General features: G+C 42.8%; 1 long non-coding RNA gene across 1 annotated transcript in view; it reads left to right on the top strand.

Moving 5' to 3' along the window:
• Window positions 1–1578: 1578 nt before the first annotated feature.
• Window positions 1579–21848, top strand: part of LOC128592178 (uncharacterized) — a 68109-nt gene continuing 47839 nt past the window's right edge. The window contains exons 1-2 of the long non-coding RNA XR_008381792.1: window positions 1579–1743; window positions 9126–9226. This is a non-coding gene — a long non-coding RNA (uncharacterized LOC128592178). The remainder of the gene's footprint in view (window positions 1744–9125; window positions 9227–21848) is intronic.

Raw genomic sequence — 21848 nt, 5'->3', positions numbered from 1 at the left:
GGGCGGCAATGTTTCTGCTGGTCGTGAAGGATACATGGGACATGGAATGATGCATCACTGGGAAAGGGGAGGTCCAAAGCTGGCATTAAAGGTGAAAGCTTACCTATACTGGGAGGCACGATTTTGATTCTAGACTCCCGCTCAGCTTAGCATCCCCGGCAGTGTCTAAAATTTTCTTTTTCTCTCTCTTTTAGCAAGATAATTTTTGCCATTTAAATTATTGCATGTTATGAGTTCACTGATAACTAACAAACACAGGGTGAGTGTTTCCAGGTGGAGGGAGCAGGTGGGAGGTGTAGAGGCACAGATGTGTGTGGCAGCAGGTTCGGGTTCTGGGGTGCAGGTGAGGGGGTTGAGTGGGCAGGTGGAGGCCCAAGTGTGAGGCCCACTAACTGTCATGCTGAGGAGCTCAGGCCTCATCCTGCGGGCTGATGGTGTTGAGCACAGGAGTGGAGGTTGTAGAGTGATCTTTCAAAATGCTTCTAGTGGATTTCTTGTAGACAACATATAGTTACATCCTGTTCTTTTATCCATTCTGTTAGTCTGTCTTTTCATTATTACATTTATGCCTCATATGTAAACTGATGATTGACACAGATGGACTAATTACTATTGTATTTGTAACTGTTCCTATTCGTTATTGTTCTTTGGTGCTTTAAAATTAAAAAAAAAATCTTCCCCTGTTTTTCTGCCTTCTCTGATGTTAACTGAGCATTTTATGGGATTCCATTTTACCTGTGTCTTAGCCCATCAATTGTACTTTTTTTTTAAGTTTTTAGTCTTTAGCTCTGAAGTTTATGCATTTACAACTAATTCAAGCCCACTTTTGAATAACACCAGCCCGATTCCCAGGGAGTGCAGCGTCTTACAGCAGAGTGTTCTCAAATCTCACTTCCATCCTTTGTCATACTGCTGCCATTCATTACACTCAGAGTGACCTTTCAAAACATAAATCTGAACCGAAGTGGGTGATGAACTGGAGTGAGACAAAAATAATCTGCGAATACTTCGAAGTCTTGGAGGAAAGAGCTGGTAGGTGGAAGATCATTTGCAAAGACATCTAAAAATAATTCCGCTCATCTCTGTACTGTGCCCCTCTGCAATGTGACTTTGGTGCTCCTCATCAAGAAAGAGGTGGTGTTTATTTCTCTCCCTGGGCTCAGCCACACAGTGCTTTGACTAATGGGACATTAGGATATGTTCTGCAAGCAGAGACTTGAAAGTGCTTGTACTTTGGGGCTGGCACATAAAATCCAGATGTCACCCCCGATGTAGGGCTGAGCTTAGTTCTGCATGTGCTACATTGTGACCTGGGAAGCTCGCACCTGTTACTTTTGCAGGAAAGTCCCTTCTTCCAGCTACTGGCCCTTCTGGGACTGCAACTCAGCTGCCAGGGAGTCAGTCCCCATCCATCATAGGCTCAATTTGTGGACATGGCCAGCAGACAGCCCTCTGCTCACTGTCCCTTTAATAGCATTAAGAAAACCCTGGCTCCAGTCTCCTCCGGTCCCTCATATTCACAAACACTCACCAAACTACCCATTTTATTAAGAAACAGCCAAGCTGCAGTACCCTCTGCACCCTCCCCCTGCTATACACACTTTAAATAGAAAGTAGGCAGGAGCCAGAAGATTTATGACTGATGATTTGGAATGCAGGAGAGAGCCTGAAGGAGCACGGAGACGTCCTTGGGGTTCAGACCAGTGGAAGTCGGTCTCGGCCTGGTGCAAGGCCTCTCAGCAGGTACAGCCTCCGTCACTCATGCCCGGCCAGATGCCCCACCCTCTGCCCCTGGCTCCCTTTCTCTGCTCATTCCCGTAAGCTGCTGGCAGCAGCAGCACTTAATCACCACATCGCATGCATAAAAATTTAAGGAGTCTGCTGCCTTGCAGAAATGAGCCCCAGATCATTTTTAAATACTTCCTCCTCAACTTTTGTTCTTTCTTTTTTCTCTTTCATCAACCCTTGCTTCACCAGGGATATGGGGGGCTTATTTGGGCGAATGTGCTCTGAAGTAAGCAGGGCACAGGTATCGCTCAACGTGCTCCAGAGAGGGGGCACTTGTAACTGCCCTGATGTGGAAGCCCACCTTGCCTGCCTGAGGAGCGTGGATGGCTGCCAACCGGAGGGGTCTAGGACCCCTCAAATGCACTCTGAAATCCTGGACTGGGCTTCCCATGGTATCACCCAGTGTACTTGGGGAGTGGCAAGCAGGCATCCTTGGAAGGGCCAAAGGGTGAGAGGAGCCTGCTTGCATCTCACCCACCTCAGCCCGGTCGGCCATGGCATCAGAATCTCTAAGCTCAAGGGCTGAAGGACCTTGCCTGGTTGAACCTGGACAGCTTGGCCTCATGGCAGGTGATTCAGGTGTGAACCATCCCTGAGAGTTTCTAAGGTGTCAGGAGTGTGATGAGGGGTAGGCAGGGAAACAGCAACCAGGTCTTCATTGGTGGGAGTCAAAACCAAGATTTCACTGGGGCCTTAGCACTGTAATAGCTGATGGCCCCGTAAAGCCTACCAGGAGGCCATGTGGCATGGCATTGGAAGAATGGCCTTGGAGCAGACAGGCTGGGATTATTAGCTAGGGTTCCTTACCCAAGTTATGTGACCTTGCTGAGGCTTAGTTTTCTCATTTGTAAAATGAAGATTGTAATCAGGCTTAAAGAGAATATTAAAAGAAAGTGATTGTCACATAAACAATTAGCCAAAGAAAGATGAAACAGTTGTTTCTGTTGCTATTGTGCTTACAATAAAATTATTATTATTATTAATGCTAGGAACAACAAATCAGAATGGGGCCAGTGTGGAAGCCTGCGTGCCCGAGCAACACTCCAGAGCCTGGGGACGGGTGAGGCAGGACTCAGACTGTACCTCACCAGGCTCCTCTCCCACACAGGAATCCCACCCCAGGTTCCTGGCATGTTCTCAGTCCCTTGCCTCAGTTTACTTGCACATGTATTTGACAGGAAATGGCTGGCAGCATTTGGTTGTGGGAGACTGGCCACGCCCACCTCCTGTGATTCAGGGTCAATGATGACCTTCCCCAAAGGGTCTCTCTCTGCCCTGGACTTTTGTCAAAGCATATAGTCTCTGTGTTTACAGAATGAAACTTTTGCCTGTGAGCACAACTGCACCCAGCCTCCTGCAACTACGAACAGGAGCCTAATAAGGAAAAACCAATAAGCCAAATCAGCTATTCCCAGAATCACTGGGGCAGGAGGAGGCACAGGCTCCATTCATTAACAAAACCAGTCCCGGTTATTATCTTTAATACATAGACTGAATCTTTATTGCATGTTAATCTACTCCATTCACTTCTAGAGGGCCTAGGATTTGATTCAGAAACCAGGTCAATGACTTCAGGATTGCAATTTGTTAACAAGGTATTTGTTTTTTAAAAATGCTCCCATAGTCTTGTTATAGGACTGTGGAAAGAATATTTGGTCTAAAAGCCTAAGGATCCAAGTTTAAATTCTAATTTAGCCATTATCTGGGTGCCATACGGAAGCCACCCAAAAGTGTCTTAGTTTGAATTCCCTCAAAAGCAGACTGTGAAATAAGGACCTGGGTGCACAGAATTTATCTGGGTGAGGGGGAAGGAGAGAGAGACAGGGATGGAGAGAGAGACAGGGATGGAGAGAATACAAGAATGGGTGTGGTAACTGTGGGGACCTGGGGCTCAGTCCAGCTGTAGCCTGAGAAACCACACTGAACACCCTCAGGATCGCCACACTGCAGGCTGGGGATGCGGGAGCTGGCTCTTGGCCTCGTCTTTTTTTTTTTTTTTTTATTGTTGGGGATTCATTGAGGGTACAATAAGCCAGGTTACACTGATTGCAATTGTTAGGCAAAGTCCCTCTTGCAATCATGTCTTGCCCCCATAAAGTGTGACACACACCAAGGCCCCACCCACCTCCCTCCTTCCCTCTTTCTGTTCCCCCCCCATAACCATAATTGTCATTAATTGTCCTCATATCAAAATTGAGTACATAGGATTCATGCTTCTCCATTCTTGTGATGCTCTACTAAGAATAAAGTCTTCCACTTCCATCCAGGTTAATACGAAGGATGTAAAGTCTCCATTTTTTTTAATGGCTGAATAGTATTCCATGGTATACATATACCACAGCTTGTTAATCCATTCCTGGGTTGGTGGGCATTTAGGCTGTTTCCACATTTTGGCGATTGTAAATTGAGCTGCAATAAACAGTCTAGTACAAGTGTCCTTATGATAAAAGGATTTCTTTCCTTCTGGGTAGATGCCCAGTAACGGGATTGCAGGATGAAATGGGAGGTCTAGCTTGAGTGCTTTGAGGTTTCTCCATACTTCCTTCCAGAAAGGTTGTACTAGTTTGCAGTCCCACCAGCAGTGTAAAAGTGTTCCCTTCTCTCCACATCCACGCCAGCATCTGCAGTTTTGAGATTTTGTGATATGGGCCATTCTCACTGGAGTTAGATGATATCTCAGGGTTGTTTTGATTTGCATTTCTCTAATATATAGAGATGATGAACATTTTTTCATGTGTTTGTTAGCCATTCGTCTGTTGTCTTTAGAGAAAGTTCTATTCATGTCTCTCGCCCATTGATATAAGGGATTGTTGGCTTTTTTCATGTGGTTAATTTGAGTTCTCTATAGATCCTAGTTATCAAGCTTTTGTCTGATTGAAAATATGCAAATATCCTTTCCCATTGTGTAGGTTGTCTCTTTGCTTTGGTTATTGTCTCCTTAGCTGTACAGAAGCTTTTCAGTTTAATGAAGTCCCATTTGTTTATTTTTGTTGTTGTTGCAATTGCCGTGGCAGTCTTCTTCATGAAGTCTTTCCCCAGGCCAATATCTTCCAGTGTTTTTCCTATGCTTTCTTGGAGGATTTTTATTGTTTCATGCCTTAAGTTTAAGTCCTTTATCCATCTTGAATCAATTTTTGTGAGTGGGGAAAGGTGTGGGTCCAGTTTCAGTCTTTTACATGTAGACATCCAGTTCTCCCAACACCATTTATTGAATAGGGAGTCTTTCCCCCAAGGTATGTTCTTGTTTGGTTTATCAAAGATTAGGTGGTTGTAAAATGTTAGTTTCATTTCTTGGTTTTCAATTCGATTCCAAGTGTCTATGTCTCTGTTTTTGTGCCAGTACCATGCTGTCTTGAACACTATGGCTTTGTAGTACAGACTAAAATCTGGTATGCTGATACCCCCAGCTTTATTTTTGTTACAGAGAACTGCCTTAGCTATACGGGGTTTTTTCCGGTTCCATACAAAACGCAGAATCATTTTTTCCAAATCTTGAAAGTACGATGTTGGTATTTTGATAGGAATGGCATTGAATAGGTAGATTGCTTTGGGAAGTATAGACATTTTAACAATGTTGATTCTTCCCATCCATGAGCATGGTATGTTCTTCCATTTGTTAATATCCTCTGCTATTTCCTTTCTGAGGATTTCATAGTTTTCTTTATAGAGGTCCTTCACCTCCTTCGTTAGGTATATTCCTAGGTATTTCATTTTCTTTGAGACTATGGTGAAGGGAGTTGTGTCCTTAATTAGCTTCTCATCTTGACTGTTATTGGTGTACACAAAGGCTACTGACTTGTGGACATTGATTTTATATCCTGAAACATTACTGTATTTTTTGATGACTTCTAGGAGTCTTGTGGTTGAGTCTTTGGGGTTCTCTAAGTATAAGATCATGTCGTCAGCAAAGAGGGAGAGTTTGACCTCCTCTGCTCCCATTTGGATTCCCTTTATTTCCTTGTCTTGCCTAATTGTATTGGCTAGAACTTCCAGCACTACGTTGAATAGTAAAGGTGACAGAGGACAACCTTGTCTGGTTCCAGTTCTAAGAGGAAAAGCTTTCAGTTTTACTCCATTCAGTAAAATATTGGCTGTGGGTTTGTCATAGATAGCTTCAATCAGTTTTAGAAATGTGCCACCTATGCCTATACTCTTCAGTGTTCTAATTAGAAAAGGATGCTGGATTTTATCAAATGCTTTTTCTGCATCTATTGAGAGGATCATATGATCTTTATTTTTGCCCCTGTTAATATGGTGGATAACGTTTATAGACTTGCGTATGTTAAACCAGCCTTGCATCCCTGGGATGAAGCCTATTTGATCACGATGAATGACTTTTTTGATGATAAGCTGTAATCTATCGGCTAGGATTTTGTTGAGAATTTTTGCGTCTATGTTCATGAGTGAGATTGGTCTGAAATTCTCCTTTTTGTTTGGGTCTTTTCCTGGTTTTGGTATCAGGGTGATGTTTGCTTCATAGAATGTGTTGGGGAAGATTCCTTCTTCCTCAATTTTTTGGAATAATTTCTGCAGTACAGGAATAAGCTCTTCCTTGAAGGTTTGATAGAATTCTGGAGTGAAGCCATCTGGACCAGGCCATTTTTTGGTTGGAAGATTTTTTATTGTTTCTTTGATCTCAGTGCTTGAAATTGGTCTGTTTAGGAGCTCTATTTCTTCCTGGCTGAGTCTAGGGAGAGGGTGTGATTCCAAATATTGATCCATTTCTTTCACATTGTCAAATTTCTGGGCATAGAGTTTCTGGTAGTACTCAGAGATGATCTCTTGTATCTCTGTGGTATCAGTTGTTATTTCCCCTTTATCATTTCTGATTGAGGTTACTAGAGATTTTACTTTTCTATTCCTCGTTAGTCTGGCCAATGGTTTATCTATTTTATTTATTTTTTCAAAAAACCAACTCCTTGTTTCATTAATTTTCTGAATGATTCTTTTGTTTTCAATTTCATTGATCTCTGATTTGATTTTGGATATTTCTTTTCTTCTACTGAGTTTAGGCTTAGATTGTTCTTCTTTTTCCAATTCCATAAGATCTCTTGTGAGATTGTTGATGTGCTCTCTTTCTGTTTTTCGAATGTAGGCATCTAAAGCGATGAATTTTCCTCTCAAAACTGCTTTTGCAGTATCCCACAGGTTTTGGTAGCTTGTGTCTTCATTGTTGTTATGCTCAAGGAAGTTAATGATTTCCTGTTTTATTTCTTCCTTCACCCATCTGTTATTCAACAGAAGATTGTTTAGTTTCCATGCCTTTGGGTGGGGTCGAGCATTTTTGTTAGAGTTGAGTTCCACCTTTAGTGCCTTATGGTCTGAGAAGATACAAGGTAAAATTTCAATTCTTTTGATTCTGTTGATATTTGTTTTGTGTCCCAGGATATGATCAATTTTGGAGAATGTTCCATGGGGTGATGAGAAGAATGTATATTCTTTATCTTTGGGATGGAGTGTTCTATATGCATCTATCAAGCACAATTGTTCTAGGGTCTCATTTAAGTCTCTTATATCCTTGTTTAATTTCTGTTTAGAGGATCTGTCCAGCTCTGTAAGAGGAGTGTTAAGGTCCCCTGTTATTATGGTATTATCAGATATCATATTGCTCAGACTGAGTATGGTCTGTTTCAAGAATCTGGGAGCATTTAAATTGGGTGCATAGATATTTAGAATTGAAATGTCTTCTTGTTGTATTTTTCCCTTGACCAATATAAAGTGACCATCTTTGTCTTTTTTGACTTTAGTTTCTTTAAATCCACATGTATCTGAAAATAAGATTGCAACTCCTCTTTTCTTCTGAATTCCATTTGCCTGAAAAATTGTCTTCCAAGCCTTGACTCAGAGCTTTAATTTGTCTTTTGAAGCCAGGTGTGTTTCTTGCAGACAGCAAATGGATGGCTTGTGTTTTTTAATCCAGTCAACCAATCTATGTCTCTTCAGTGGGGAATTCAAGCCATTAACATTTATTGAGATAATTGATAAGTGTGGTAGTATTCTATTCATCTTATTTTGTGAGAGTCCATTGCTTAGTTTTATCTTTTGCATCAGTGTGGAGGTTTGGTTCTGTCCTTTAATTTCTGAGTTCTTACTTTGCTGCTGATCCATTGTGGTGGTCAGTGTGCAGAACAGGTTGAAGTATTCCCTGTAGAGCTGGTCTTGTTGTGGCGAATTTCCTCAATGTTTGTATATCTGTAAATGATTTGATTTCTCTGTCAATTTTGAAGCTTAGCTTAGCAGGGTATAGAATTCTGGGCTGGAAATTGTTCTGTTTAAGTAGATTAAAGGTAGATGACCATTGTCTTCTTGCCTGGAAAGTTTCATTAGAGAAGTCTGCAGTCAATCTGATGGATTTGCCCCTGTAGGTCAACTGGCGCTTACTCCTGGCAGCTTGTAGAATCTTTTCTTTTGTCTTGACTTTGGACAGGTTCATCACAATGTGTCTTGGAGAAGCTCGGTTAGAGTTGAGGCGACCTGGGGTCCGATAGCCCTCTGAAAGCAGTGTGTCAGAATCTTTGGTGATATTTGGGAAATTTTCTTTTATAATATTCTCTAGTATGGCTTCCATTCCTCTGGGGCATTCTTCTTCCCCTTCTGGAATTCCTATAACTCGTATGTTGGAACGCTTCATAAAGTCCCATAATTCTGACAGTGAACGTTCTGCTTTCTCTCTCTTCTTTTCTGCCTCTTTTACTATCTGAGTTATCTCAAGAACTTTGTCTTCTACCTCTGAAATTCTTTCTTCTGCATAGTCTAACCTGTTGCTGATACTTTCCATTGCATCTTTAAGTTCCCTGATTGACTGTTTCATTTCCTTCAGCTCTGCTATATCCTTTTTATATTCTTCATATCGTTCATCTCTTATTTGATTCTGTTTTTGGATTTCCTTTTGGTTATTTTCCACTTTATTAGCAGTTTCCTTCATTGTTTCCATCATTTCTTTCATTGTTTTCAACATGTGTATTCTAAATTCCCTTTCTGTCATTCCTAACATTTCTGTATAGGTGGAATCCTCTGCAGTAGCTACCTCATGGTCCCTTGGCGGGGTTGTTCTGGACTGGTTCTTCATGTTGCCTGGAGTTTTCTGCTGATTCTTCCTCATGGGTGACTTCTTTTATCTGTTTCCTTGCCCTAATTTTCCTTTCACTTCCTCTTGCTCTTTAAGTTCTCGTGCCTGTGGATGAGCAGAAGCTTTCTCAGGGAAGTGCTTGTCGCTGGAATCACTGCTGAAGTGGCTATCCACTTACCCTGTGTGTCAAAACTCTTGGCCTCGTCTTTTGAGGGTTGCTGTAGACACATGGATGCCTCCAGACTTTAATTGTGCCTTCTTGTGGCAGAGCAAGCTCCCATGGTGCTGGCAGAAGTTTCAGCTAGAGAAGGAAGCTTGTGGGCACTGGAGGTGGCAGCTGTCATGCAGTAACTGACCCTGCAGCTACAGGTGAGTGCAGGCAGGCTGAGGGGACATCAGGTGGGGCACCAATAATGTCTGCGGCCAGGGTGAGCCAATGTGTGGGTTGGGGACATGGGACTGGGCAAATAGTATGTTATTGCTTAGAACGTACAGTATGTGGGGATATAATCTATGTTCTCTATGTAAATTTAGCCACCTGCGGCTCCATGTCCTCACCTGTGAGGTGATTGGCAAGGTCACTGCTGAGTTGTATGGTTGAACCCAATATTGTTTTCCCCTTCTTGCTCAGGAAAAAAATTTCCAGATGGGCATGTGGTCACACAGGAAACAGATGACATTTCCCAGTCTCTCCTGAAATAGGCCTGGCCATGGCATTTAGAACAGGCCAGTGGGATTAACTGGAGTTGTGACCTGTGATTTCTGGGACGCTGCCTTTAAAATAGCTGGCGGGTGCCCTTTGCCCCTCCTCCTTTTCTCTTGGTCCCTTCTCCCACCTTATAGCTGGGATAGGATGGGAGAGTCACCAGCTTGGACCACACGGGGAGGACCACACCAAGTGCCACTGCAGGGAGCTGGAAGGAGCCCAGGTCCTGCAGACCTTTTGGGAATGCTTGCCCCATTAGTCCCGGATAGAAAGCTCCAGGCTTTTCCTTTTATCTTGTCTAAGCCATGATGTTTTGAGTCTCTTGTTACTTATAGACTATTTAATCCTGATGGATATAGTCCTTTACAGTTCTAATATTTTTCCTTGAACCCAGTGTTTCTTTTCTTTCTTTCTTTTTTTTTTTTTTTTGCAGTTGTTGGCCGGGGCTGGGCTTGAACCCACCACTTCCGGCATATGGGGCCGGCGCCCTACTCCTTTGAGCCACAGGCACCACCCCAATGTTTATTTTCTTTAAAAAATCACTGGCACTTAATCCTAGCACTTTGGGAGGCTGAGGTAGGAGGATTACTTAAGGCCAGGAATTCGAGACCCTGTCTCTATAAAAAATAAAAATAAAAAGAATTCCCTGGGTGTGGTGTCTGGAGCCTCAAAATAAGACAGAGCTGGAATCTGAACCCATGGCTGGCTGGCCGGCCCCCAGATGATGATCTTTCCAGCACACCATGTGCAAGGGGCCCTGACTGGGTCTTATGAGCATTTCTGCCAGTCTCTTGACCCCCCGTGTGTCCGGACACTTGTGAAGCTGTACTTTCCCCAACGAGGCTATGCCCCTTGTTCCAAGGCTGCATCTAGTTTCCAGTCTCCCTGTCCCCCTGCAACTTTCTGGCCTTGCTCAGAGACCACACGCCGAGCTGGGAGCTGTCCTGACACCGTGGGAAACCCTCACTCTGCTGAGACTGAGGGGTGTAATTATCCATGGTTGTGGTTTGCCTGTGGCCTGGAGGTTTCTAAGCTCTTTGCGATTGTTTAGATGCAACCTGCCCAACATTTCTGTGATGTGGCTGGAGGAAACTGCTTCTTAGTTTTCTCAGCCCCCTCCTCAATGCCTTTGAAATGGGCCACCCTGGTCCAGTTTATAGTCTGCAAGGCTCATCTGTCTGCGGTTACACATCCTGTCCTCCTCACCACCTCCCCTACAAGAATCAAAACCAGAGCTGAACATTTCTGAAGAGAGGAGTCAATCATATTTTTGGTGGGCTCTATGAGGGTCACCAGGGCAGTCAAGGGTACTTGATAAATCATGAACACCCTGACACCATGGGTTTGGTTTTGTTGGGTCCCTCCCAGGGCTGTCTCTGCCATGGGACACTTGTACACCTCTTTGTCCCTAATAGGATGAGAGTCTGTCCCTGGGGTCTGTGCCTGGGGGATTCAGAGGAGCTGGCTAGAGGTAAAGGTATATGAAGGTATCATGGTGATATGGGACAACCAAAGGGACAGACTCAGAGATGACCTTGTAAAGCACAGCCTTCATTTAGGCTTTGCCCAGCACATCCAAGCAAGGCTTTACTATGGTTATTTAAGTTCCTTCCACTTGTCCAAGGAGGGTGCCCATCACTTAAGGTTTGCTGAAACAGAATGCTAGTACTGTCCCTTCCACAGTGAGGAGCCATGGGGAATTTAGAGGTGAGCCTCAGTAGGAGGCCAAGGGCTACTTGCTATTTGAGGAATGAGATGCTGCTTCCTACCTGGGTATGAAAATACACCAGGTGGCTTAGTTGGCAGGGAGCAGAGTGTACCAACTGGGAACTTTGGGCGGAATATGATTACTGGATATACAAATATAACAAAAATACAATATAATCTAGCTAGAATGCCTCTCTGGCTATGAATGATTGTCTGACATAAGATTACATTAGAAAGAGGGTTCGTGGCTGGGCACAGTGGCTCATGCCTATAATCCTAGTACTTTGGGAGGCTGAGGCAGGTAGATTGCCTGAGCTTGGGAGTTCAAGACCAGCCTGGGCAAGACGAGCCTGACCCATCTCTACTAAAAATGGAAAACTAGCCGGGCGTTGTAGTAGGTGCCTGTAGTCCCAGCTACTTGGAAGGCTGAAGCTTCAGCCCAAGAGTTTGAGTTGGCTAAGAGCTATGATGCCATGGCACGCTACCCAGGGTGATTAGGGCGAGACTCTGAAAAAAAAAAAAAAAGGAAGGAAGTAAGGAAGTGAGGGACAGATGGAGGGAGGGAAAGAGAGAGAGAAAGAGAGGAAGATAGGGAGGGGGGTAGGGGGATGTATGTATATATATAGAGAGAGAGAAAGAAAGGAAGGAAGGAGGGAAGGAAGGAAGGAAGGAAGGAAAAAAGGAAGGAAGGAAGGGCGGTGCCTGTGGCTCAGTGAGTAGGGCGCTGGCCCTATATACCGAGGGTGGTGGGTTTGAACCTGGCCCCGACCAAAGTGCAACAACAAAAACAACAAAAAGTAGTCAGGCGTTGTGGTGGGCACCTGTAGTCCTAGCTACTTGGGAAGCTGAGGCAAGAGAATCTCCTATGCCCAAAAGCTGGAGATTGCTGTGAGCTGTGACACCATTGCACTCTACCAAGGGTGATAAAGTGAGACTCTGTCAAAAAAAAAAAAGAAAAAGAAAGAAGAAAAAGGTTCTGGCTGCCTGTAAATTCATACTTGCTAAGAATTCCTTAGAATTTGTGAAGCTTTCTGAATCAAATCCTATATTCACTTATAGGGCTGTTTCTTTAATGGATGTTCCTCACACAAGGGAGACGAAGCAGCTACCTTGGCCCCCACCTCTTTTCCTGTCCAAATAGATGGTCTTCTTACATTATTGCTGGATGTGTTACATTGGTGTTAATGTAAAATGGTGCAGCTGCTGTAGAAATCAGTTTGGTGATTCTTCGAAAAGTTAAACATACAGTTAACAGCCCAGCAACTCCACTCCGAGTATGTAACCAAAAGAGTTGAAAGCAGGGACTTTCACAGGTATTCGTACACCATTTTTCATAGTGGCATTATTCACAAGAAACAAATGTTCACGGATGAAATGGGTAAACAAAGTGCAGCATATACATATTATGGAATATTATTCAGACCTAAAAAGGAATCAAGTTCTGGTTAAAAACATGGATAAACCTTGAAAGCATTAGGCCCAGAGAAATATGCCAGACATAAAAAGACAAATATTGTATCATTTCACTTACAAGAAGTACTTGACTAGACAATTTCATAGAAAGAGAAAGTGGAATAGTGATTACTAGAGGTTGAGGGTGGGGACGGGCTGGGCAGCAATGTTAGTCCCAGTTGAAGATGATGAGATGGTAAGTTATGTGAGCCATATTTACCACAACAAAAACACTTAGATAAAAGTCATTCAGTAGGAGTGTTTGTCACGTATACTTTCATTTCGTGTACAGAAATCCTTTCATTTAATCACTACAGTTTCTTCCCATATATTGCTAATACACGTAATCCTCTGTTCGGGGTCCAGGAAGGCCACTTTGCTAAGCAGGAATGTTCATTCACTGTGTGGTTTCGGTATTTTGACTGATGATCAGCTTTGCTTGAGTGATAGGGAGTGTGTGTGTGTGTGTGTGTGTGTGCACGCACTGTGGGTTCCTGATGACAAGTCCTTTATTCTGTCAATGATCTGCCTTCCTGGAAGAACAAGAGATTGGAAGATGCTAACAATGACTGCAGAGATTGCCCAGGCATTTCGGGTTGCAAATAGCTCATTAAAAGACTGGAAAAACCCAAAAAAGGTACTTCGATGAGTAAGGTATACATGAGTCAGAAGCATGAGAAATAAATACATCTGAAATCTAGGTAGGTTTAAAAATTAAGGGGAAATGGTGCTTAGCAAAGTTATTTATGCTTTTAAAAAGACTCAGATCAAGAACAATAGAAAAATTGTTCCAGCTGTTCAGTGGAACTTGGGACAGAGCCAGATCCATCCAGCCCAGCGCAGTCTGTGAAAGGGAGAGGGGAAATGGGAGGGAGAAGAGGCAGTACAAGAGGGTGGTGGTGTTGCTTCTGGTGTGTATATTTAACTGCAAAACCATGTACACACATTGGAAGATGCCATGTTCCCTGAGCCTGGTAAATGATGAGTGCCAGGGCAACCTGAGCGTCTGAGCTGAAAATTACAGGGGAGAGGTTTAAATTAGCTCCTGGGTTGAACACGCAGGGATCTTTCCTGCTATGGGAATTCAGGGTTAGAAAGATTCCTGTAGGGTATGTTGGATTCTTCCTCTTTAATTGCACTTGGGTTTCTTTATGCAGTTCTTTATATTTTGGCATTGTTTTGTGAATTGGAAATCTTGTCATGCTAATTTATTTATAAGTTAACGGAGGCCGAAAACGCACAGATTTTTTTTTTATTACTGATGAGCCACAGTGATTAATTAGCTGCTGAGTGCTGGAGTTTGCCCGAGAATGCTGCGGGTGAGTTTCTGGTGGCTGCTGGTTGTCTCCATGAGATTGGGTGAAATCAGCCCCCCACTGTCCCCGTAGAACATGTCCAGAAATAACCTGGTTGTTATTTGTGAGCCACCCAGAGAAGTTTACCCTAAAACAACAGAACACCACTCCCAAAGAGTACAAGAGCCCCCATCATCTCTTCAACACTGAGATTGCTCATAAATGGCAAATCAACTGTACGTTAATTTGGCACATTTTCCGAGCACTCACTATGTGCTGTCCTTGTGCTAAATGCTAGCAAAGAAAGATTCCAGGCTTCAAAGCACTCACAGTCTAGTGGGGGCCAACAGACTACGAACAATCCACTGTGGCATAATTTCTTAAGTGTTATGACAGAAGCCTGTCACAGTGCAGAAGGAACCCAGGAGAACTAGCGAGCGGTTTTTTGATTGGGTGCCTGTGTGGGCACGTGTGTGAGCAGGTATGTATCTGTGAGTGTGCGTGTGTGATCAGAGAAGGCTCCACAGAGAGATACTTGTCCTTTGTGTTGAAGAAGAGTAGAATTTCAGAAGGCAAAGGCAGGGGCAATTCCAGATCGAGGGTCTGCGTGAATAAAATACATTGTGATCAAGGCAAAAAGTAGTTTTGTGGAGGAAGCAAGGTTAATTAGAGAGAAAAAAAAAAGTTTGTCTTCTCCTTTCACTTCTCTCCTTTCTTCCCTTCTTTCACAATTTTTTCCTTCCCTTTCTGAACAATTCCATCCTCATCATCGTTTTGGGCAGAGAAGGGTAGACATCCGTTCCAGGGGAAACCATGACAATCCAGAGAAGAAGGCCAATGCCCAGCTTGGTGGGGAGACACCCATGTGTGGGGGGAGGTCGGGGACCAGGCATGGGGTAATGGCCTCCACTGGGGACAGCCAGAATGAGAAAGGCACTCCCCCAGACAGGCAGCCTGGAGTGGAGTGTCAGATCCCAAGGGACCTAAGGAGAATGTCCATTCAATGGCAGAACAAGCACAGTAAAAGGCACAACAGTTGGTTTAAAAATCAAATGAATAAACTCAAGGTTTATACATATTAGTCAAGTTCATTTATTCATTCAACAAAAGTGCATGGAGCACATGCTAGGTTCCAGATCCTGGGAAGGGGGATGCAGAGGTGAGTGAGGTGGACACAGTGTCCAATCTCATGGGGCTTAGAGTCTGATGAGGGGACACTGTGCTCAAGACTAAGGAAGAAAGCATCTAATGTGCTTTGCAAAAATGGGCCATGAATAAAACCTGGGAGAATGACACCTAGAGTCTTACTGCAAGTGTGAGCAGAGCAGAGCAGAGCAGCCCATTTCCCCAAAGGGATCAAAACGTGTCAAGTTTAGAAATGCTTGCCCAGATTTACCAGCATTTAACCCAACCTTTGCTCCTCAATGGTTCCTCCATCTCACCATTTCAGGTTCATTTCTTTTTCCTGCTCAAAGGACATGCTTTTGTCATTCCGTCAGCACATATCTTGATTTTGCTGGCCCTCGATGTAATAGTCGAGCTGGAGAGTTGTTTTCCATCATCATTTTTAAAGTATTTCTTTGTCTGTGGGAGTCCATGGTTGTTCTTAAGAAGCCTGCTTCCAAAGGAACAGCCATCGCACTGATAGTCATCTTTCTTTTATCTCTAATAGATACCCTATTTGTATTTGATGTACTCTGTTTCTCATATTGTAACAAGATGTAAATTTGTTTTTCCTTATTCTATTTGCGATATGAACTTCTCTTTCAATCTAAGAACTTAGGACTATTCATGTATTTATCTATTTATTTTAGAGACAGGGTCTCACTCTGTTGCTCAGGCTGGGGTGAAGTATCATTATCATCACAGCTCACTGCAACCTCAAACTCCTGGGCTCAAGTGATCCTCCAGCCTTAGCCTCCCAAGTAGCTGAGAATATAGATGTGTGCCATCGTGCCACACTAATTTAAAATGTTTTCTTTTTAGAGACAGAATCTCACTATGTTTTCCAGGCTGGTCCTCAGCTTTCCAAAGCATTGGGATTATAGGCATTAGCACCTGGTCTAATTCTTTATCTCTTTGAATACGATTCTTCCCTATTCTCTCTACATTCTCCTTCTGGAAGATATGTCGGTTCTACTCACTCTTTTGTTCATATCTCTTAATTTTTCTTTCACATCATTTTTTTTTTAAGACAGGGTCTTCCTGTGTCACCTAGGCTAGAGTGCATTGGCATCACCATAGCTCACTGCAGCTGCAAACTCCTGGGCTCAAGAATCCTCTTGCCTCAGCCTCCCAAGTAGCTGGGACTACAGGTGCACATCATCACGCCCAGCTAATTTTTTACTTTTTATTTTGCAGAGGCTGTTCTCAAATTCCTGGCCTCAAGCGATCCTCTTGCCTACGCCTCCCATAGAGCTAGGATTACAGGCATGAGCACCATGCCCAGTCTTCTTTCATATTTTTTTATCTCTTCATCTCTCTGTGCAATTTCTGGATAATTACCTCAGTTTTTTCTTTCCATAATTTTTTTCTCTTTTCATTATTTTTTTCCTTTCCCTATATTAACTTGTCCATTGAGTTTTTAAAAATATTTTTTTACTGAGAGGTAATTTTCATGTCATAAAATGCACCATTTTAAAGTGCACAATTCAGTGGCTTCATTATAAGTTGCACAACTATTTGTTGGTGCCTCTATGGCACCCTGTTACCTTTTTTGGTGCCCCTGTGGCACCCCATCACCGCACGAAAGAAACAGCAGGGACACGAATTAGAAGGACATGCTTGCAAGAGGTGGACTTCCCATAGGTGCGGGGAAGCCCAGGGTAACCTCTGTCATGACCTTTTATTGAAGCAGTATACAACAGGTGTGGGGGGCCCATTAGTAGGATCACGTGCTTAATGCTCGCTCGGAGCTCTTTCCCTGTGGGCTTGACTCATATACTGTTGCACCACAAACGTTCAAAGTATAACACCTGGTTGCTAACAAGTGATCCATCTTATCTCATTAAGGCACGCAGTTGCTTGAGGGCTTGTCTCCAGCCTGCAAAACATCTCCAAGCGGGTCCGAGCTTGTCCCACTCCCAGTGCCTCCCTCAAGAACCGGTGACCACTCTTACAATCCTGGTGCTCAGTCTCCCACAACTATTACCACTACCTAGTTCTGGAACATTTTTATTACCTCCCCCAAAGAAACCCTGTGCCTAGTAATGCTGTACTTGCCCCTCCGTTGCCTTCCAGCAACCATTAGTCTACTTCCTGTGCCTACAAATTTGACTACTCTTGTCATTTCGTATATGTGGATTCATACAATATATGGCCTTTTGTGTCTGGCTACTTAGGTTTAGCATGGTATTTTCAAGGCTTATCCACACTGTAACGTGTATTAGTACTTTCTTCTGTTTCATGGATGATTTCATTTTGTGGTTAGACCACATTTTTCTTATCAGCCTGTCAGTTGATGGACATTTGGGTTGCTTTCACTCTTTGGCTATTATGAATAGAGATTGCTGGGTCCTACGTAACTCTATGCTTAACTTTGTGAGGAATTATCACACAGAGGCTGCACCATTTTACAATCCCACCAGCAGAGTGAGGGGGACTCTCTGCCAACACTTGATATGGTCCGTTTTCTTTCTTTCTTTCTTTTTTAATTATCATCATCCTAGTGGGTGTGAAGTAGTAGCTCATGGTGGTTTTTATTTGCATTTCCCAAATGAGTAATGATGGTAAACATGTTTTATGCATTTTTTTTTCAATTGGCTATTGTATATCTTTTTTTTTGGAAAAATATCTATTCAAATTCTTTGCCCACTTGAAAGGAAGATACTTGTCTTTGATTCTTAAGTTGTAAAAATTCTTTATATATTCTGGATGGAATTCCCCTATTTGATATGTAATTTGAAAAAGTATCTCTCATTCTGCATTGTCTTTTTAATTTTTTAATGGTGTTCTTTGAAGCAGAGATGTTTTTAATTTTGATGATGTCAAATTGATCTGTTTTTCTTTGGCTGCTTGTGCTTTAGGTGTCATAGCTAAGAAGTAATTGCTTATTCAAGGAGGTAAAGATTTACACCCATGTTTTCTTCTTAGAGTTTATAGTTTTAGCTCTTAGATTTATTTTGAGTTAATTTTGTGTATGAGATAAGAGTCCAAATTCCTTTTTTTGCATGTTGATGTCTAGTTGTCTCAACACCATTTGTTGAAAAGGCTATTCTTTCCTCCGGTGAATTGTCTTAGCACCTTTGTATAAAATCAATTGACTATAAAAGTGTAAGAGTTTATGTCTGGACTCTTAATTCTGTTCCATTGAGCTGTGTCTGTCTTCCTGCCCATACAAACCACTCTGTCTTGATTACTGTAGCTTTGTAGTAAGTTTTGCAGTGAGCAAGTAGGAGACTTCGAACTAGCAACACTTGTGGGATTGTCGGTTTTCTCCTGACTGGTGAGGCCAAGCAAAGGCACAAAGACCCCTCCTGACACAGCCCTCCCATTAAAGGCTTCCTTCCTGGCATATAATAAAAACAACAGACCCTGAGTTCAGCCCACCCTATTAATATCATCTCACTATGAGGCAGGTATTATTTGTGTTATTTCCATTTGACAGAAGAGGAAATGGAATATGCCAGATTCATTACAATTCTAGCTTTCCTATGCACTCTGTTATGGGGGCTGCCCACTATGCTCTCGCCTTCCCCCACCCCTGGTTCTTTGCCCTTGGTTTTTGGCTGGGTTTGGCAGACGAGCCCCTTCAGGAGATGAGAGAGTGGAAGGTCAGGGCTTTTATTGCCTGGCCCTCTCTCAGTGAGGGTGCCTCCAGCTGGCCTTGACCTTCCAGAAAGTCATGACTCCTCTCAAAGCAGCTTGCTCCACCCAACTCACTCTCCCTTTGGGTTCTGGTGACCTTGCCTGTCCTGGGCTCTTCCACAGCTCCTGAGAATTGTGGCTTCCCTCAAGTGGGCTGATGGGTCTTAGAGCTCTAACTACACGAACCCCTATTGGTCGTCATCATTCAGCAGGCTTGGGAAGATCCACCTGAAGTGCCAATTTCTGGAAGCACTTACTCCGAGGTCCTTTGCCAAGCCATTTAATATTAATGGCAGTAGTAGGTAGAGCAACTCCTAGGAACGAAGCTTGGGAAAACATAATGGAACTTTCGGAGGCAAAGTGCAAGCCCAAGAGTCTAAGTTCTGTTAGACTCTGCCTTGAAAGGCCGATTGGACTCTGCCAAATTTGGAAAACCATTTAGAGTCTTTCAAAGCCCACCGAGAAAGAGGGAGTGTCATAAGTTAAATGTCAAGAAGCCAGAAATGTAGCTTCTAGCAGATGAACCCATTAGCAATACTACTGAGACTTGCAGGTTTTGAGAATCTTGCTGGTGATTTTGAAATTATCTGGGCAGGATCCAAGTATCTGTTTGGAGAAATGCTTTGTGGAGAAGGGGAGGCAACACCTGTGCAGAGCCTGAAAATTATCGCCACCACTTCATCCTCCTTCTGCTGAGTATCCCAGTGTGCCTCCTATATCAAAGTGGCATGTACACGCCACCTGAGAGAGGTTTCAAAATGAACTCTTTTGCTGTATTTAGGAAAAATGTTCAGACCTACTGAAAAGTTGTAAGAATATTTCATTGACTCCAATGTGCTTTTCACATGGAGCCCCCCTTGTTCACATTTTGCCATGCGGGGCTTTCTTCACTTTCAGGATAGAAGGTTGAGCCATAGGAAAGATATGCATTATTATTTCTATTGTTATTCTCACATTTATAGATTTTTATTTATACCTTTCTGTCATATATTTTTATTTTTAATATTTATCATTATTATTCACACTTATTCCTGTTTTTATTCTTTTGCTGAATATTTGAAAGTAAATTGCAGAGACCCAGACCTTAAGTCCCTAAATATTTCATACATGTATGTAGCACTTAAGAAAAAGCATATTTTCTTACATAATCACAATTCAAGGGTAAAATTTGAGAAATGTAACATTTCTACAATACTATTATTTCACTATTATTTCATACCGTATTCAGATTTTGTTAATCGTGCCAGTATCATCCTCTATGCCAGAGTTTATTCCTCCCAATCCAGGATCCAACTCAGGATCACACCCAGCACGTAGAGGTCAAGCTCAAGGTACAAGGGTCGCGTGGTGTTTAAAGTGGACACAAGTCTTGGCTTATTGGTTCTGGATAGCAAGGGCATGGCACTTCTCTCCAGAGAAAAAAGCTTCCAATGTGCCTGAGATGAAATGTACTCTATTCTTGAAAACTTAGAAAAGTCCAAGGGTTCTGGGCAGCTCTGGAAAAGCCTTAGAGGGGGCAACCCAAAAACACCGCGAAGAAAGATTTTTGTTCTGGTTCCGTACTCAGCAGCACCATTTGCATTTCCCCTTCCCGGGGGTGGGGTGAGTTCTCTGGGGAGTTGCAGGGGCTCTTCCCAGGATTACACAGTCTCCTCTGGGGAATCCTTATGCATCTGTATGGCTTTGAAATCAGAGAGGTGTATGGACTAACCCTGCTCTACCTGGCTAAGCAACCTTGTGTTATTAGCCCCTAGCCATGGAATGGAGACAAAGTCTACATTGCTAGTTCATAAGGATTTAAGACAGTGTCCATAAAATCCTGAAATACACAGATGTCAGCAAAAATGAAAAATACAATTTCTTTTTTCCTTAAAAAGAGTTTTATTTCTTTTTTCTTAATAACTAAAGTGGAAATGTCAGCTCACCTGACCATAGGTGTATGTGCATATATAGTCATGTACAGATAAATATGTATGTATTTATAGAAATTATATTTATAGAAACATGATAGGTGTATATCTACCTATCAATTGATTGAATGATCTATCATCTACCTATAGATAGGATTTCCTGACCCTCTCTGTGTATTATAGAAAGAAGAGGCAATAGCAGATACTGCTCTTTGGATAATCCAACATCAATCTCAATTCTCTGCTCCTATGAGAGTCTCTGGTATAGAGGCAATAAAATCTGAATGCTTTAAATCTTTAGAGGACTTTAAGCTACAAAGGACTACATGGTATAGTTCTGGTAAATAGGATATAAGCAGGAGCCTCTTGGAGGTATTGGGAAGAAAATAGATTTCTCTGCTGAGAGGACAAATGCTGCTTGCACTACTCCTTTGTTCTTTTGCCTTTCCTTGGATGTAGGTGTGATTCTGGGAGCTGTGGCAGCCATTTGGTGCCCATAAGGGAAATCTTTTCTAAACAGAGCTATGGATGGCAAAACAGAAAGATAGAACGAAGTCCCACAATGGCCTTGTCAAGTAGCTGCACTGATTACAATCACCTATCTCAGGTCTTCTTGTTATATAAGAAAACGTGGATTGTATCTAGGGTACACTAAACAATATATGTGGGTATTTGGCCTTTGTCCTAGTTCCTGGCACATAGCTCATAAAACCCTTGGACTTTCTATAGGAAGTCTTTTGTATGCTAATGAGATTACTAGTGTCTGGGGCCCCCTAGATAATAACTTCAGCATAGAAGCTGGTAATCAGAAAGACCAAGACATAATTAGAGGGTGGGGACTTGTAGCTTCCTCCACCCTCCACCTGCCACCTGTTGGGAGATTGAGCCAATCACTGATGGCCAATGATTTACTCTCTCATGCCAATCACTGATGGCCAATGATTTACTCTCTCATGCCTCTGTAATGAACCCTCCACTAGAAAAATAAAAAAACAAAACAAAACAGTAAAACACAAACTCTAAACAATGGAATTTGGGGAGTTTCTGTGTTGGCGAACAAGTGGAGGTGCACACACAGAGAGGGCACGGAAGCTCTGCATCCTTCCTTTATACCT

This window comes from Nycticebus coucang, chromosome 8 (genome assembly GCF_027406575.1).
Source record: "Nycticebus coucang isolate mNycCou1 chromosome 8, mNycCou1.pri, whole genome shotgun sequence".
NCBI lineage: Eukaryota > Metazoa > Chordata > Mammalia > Primates > Lorisidae > Nycticebus > Nycticebus coucang.
This window is presented reverse-complemented; position numbering and strand designations above follow the sequence as displayed.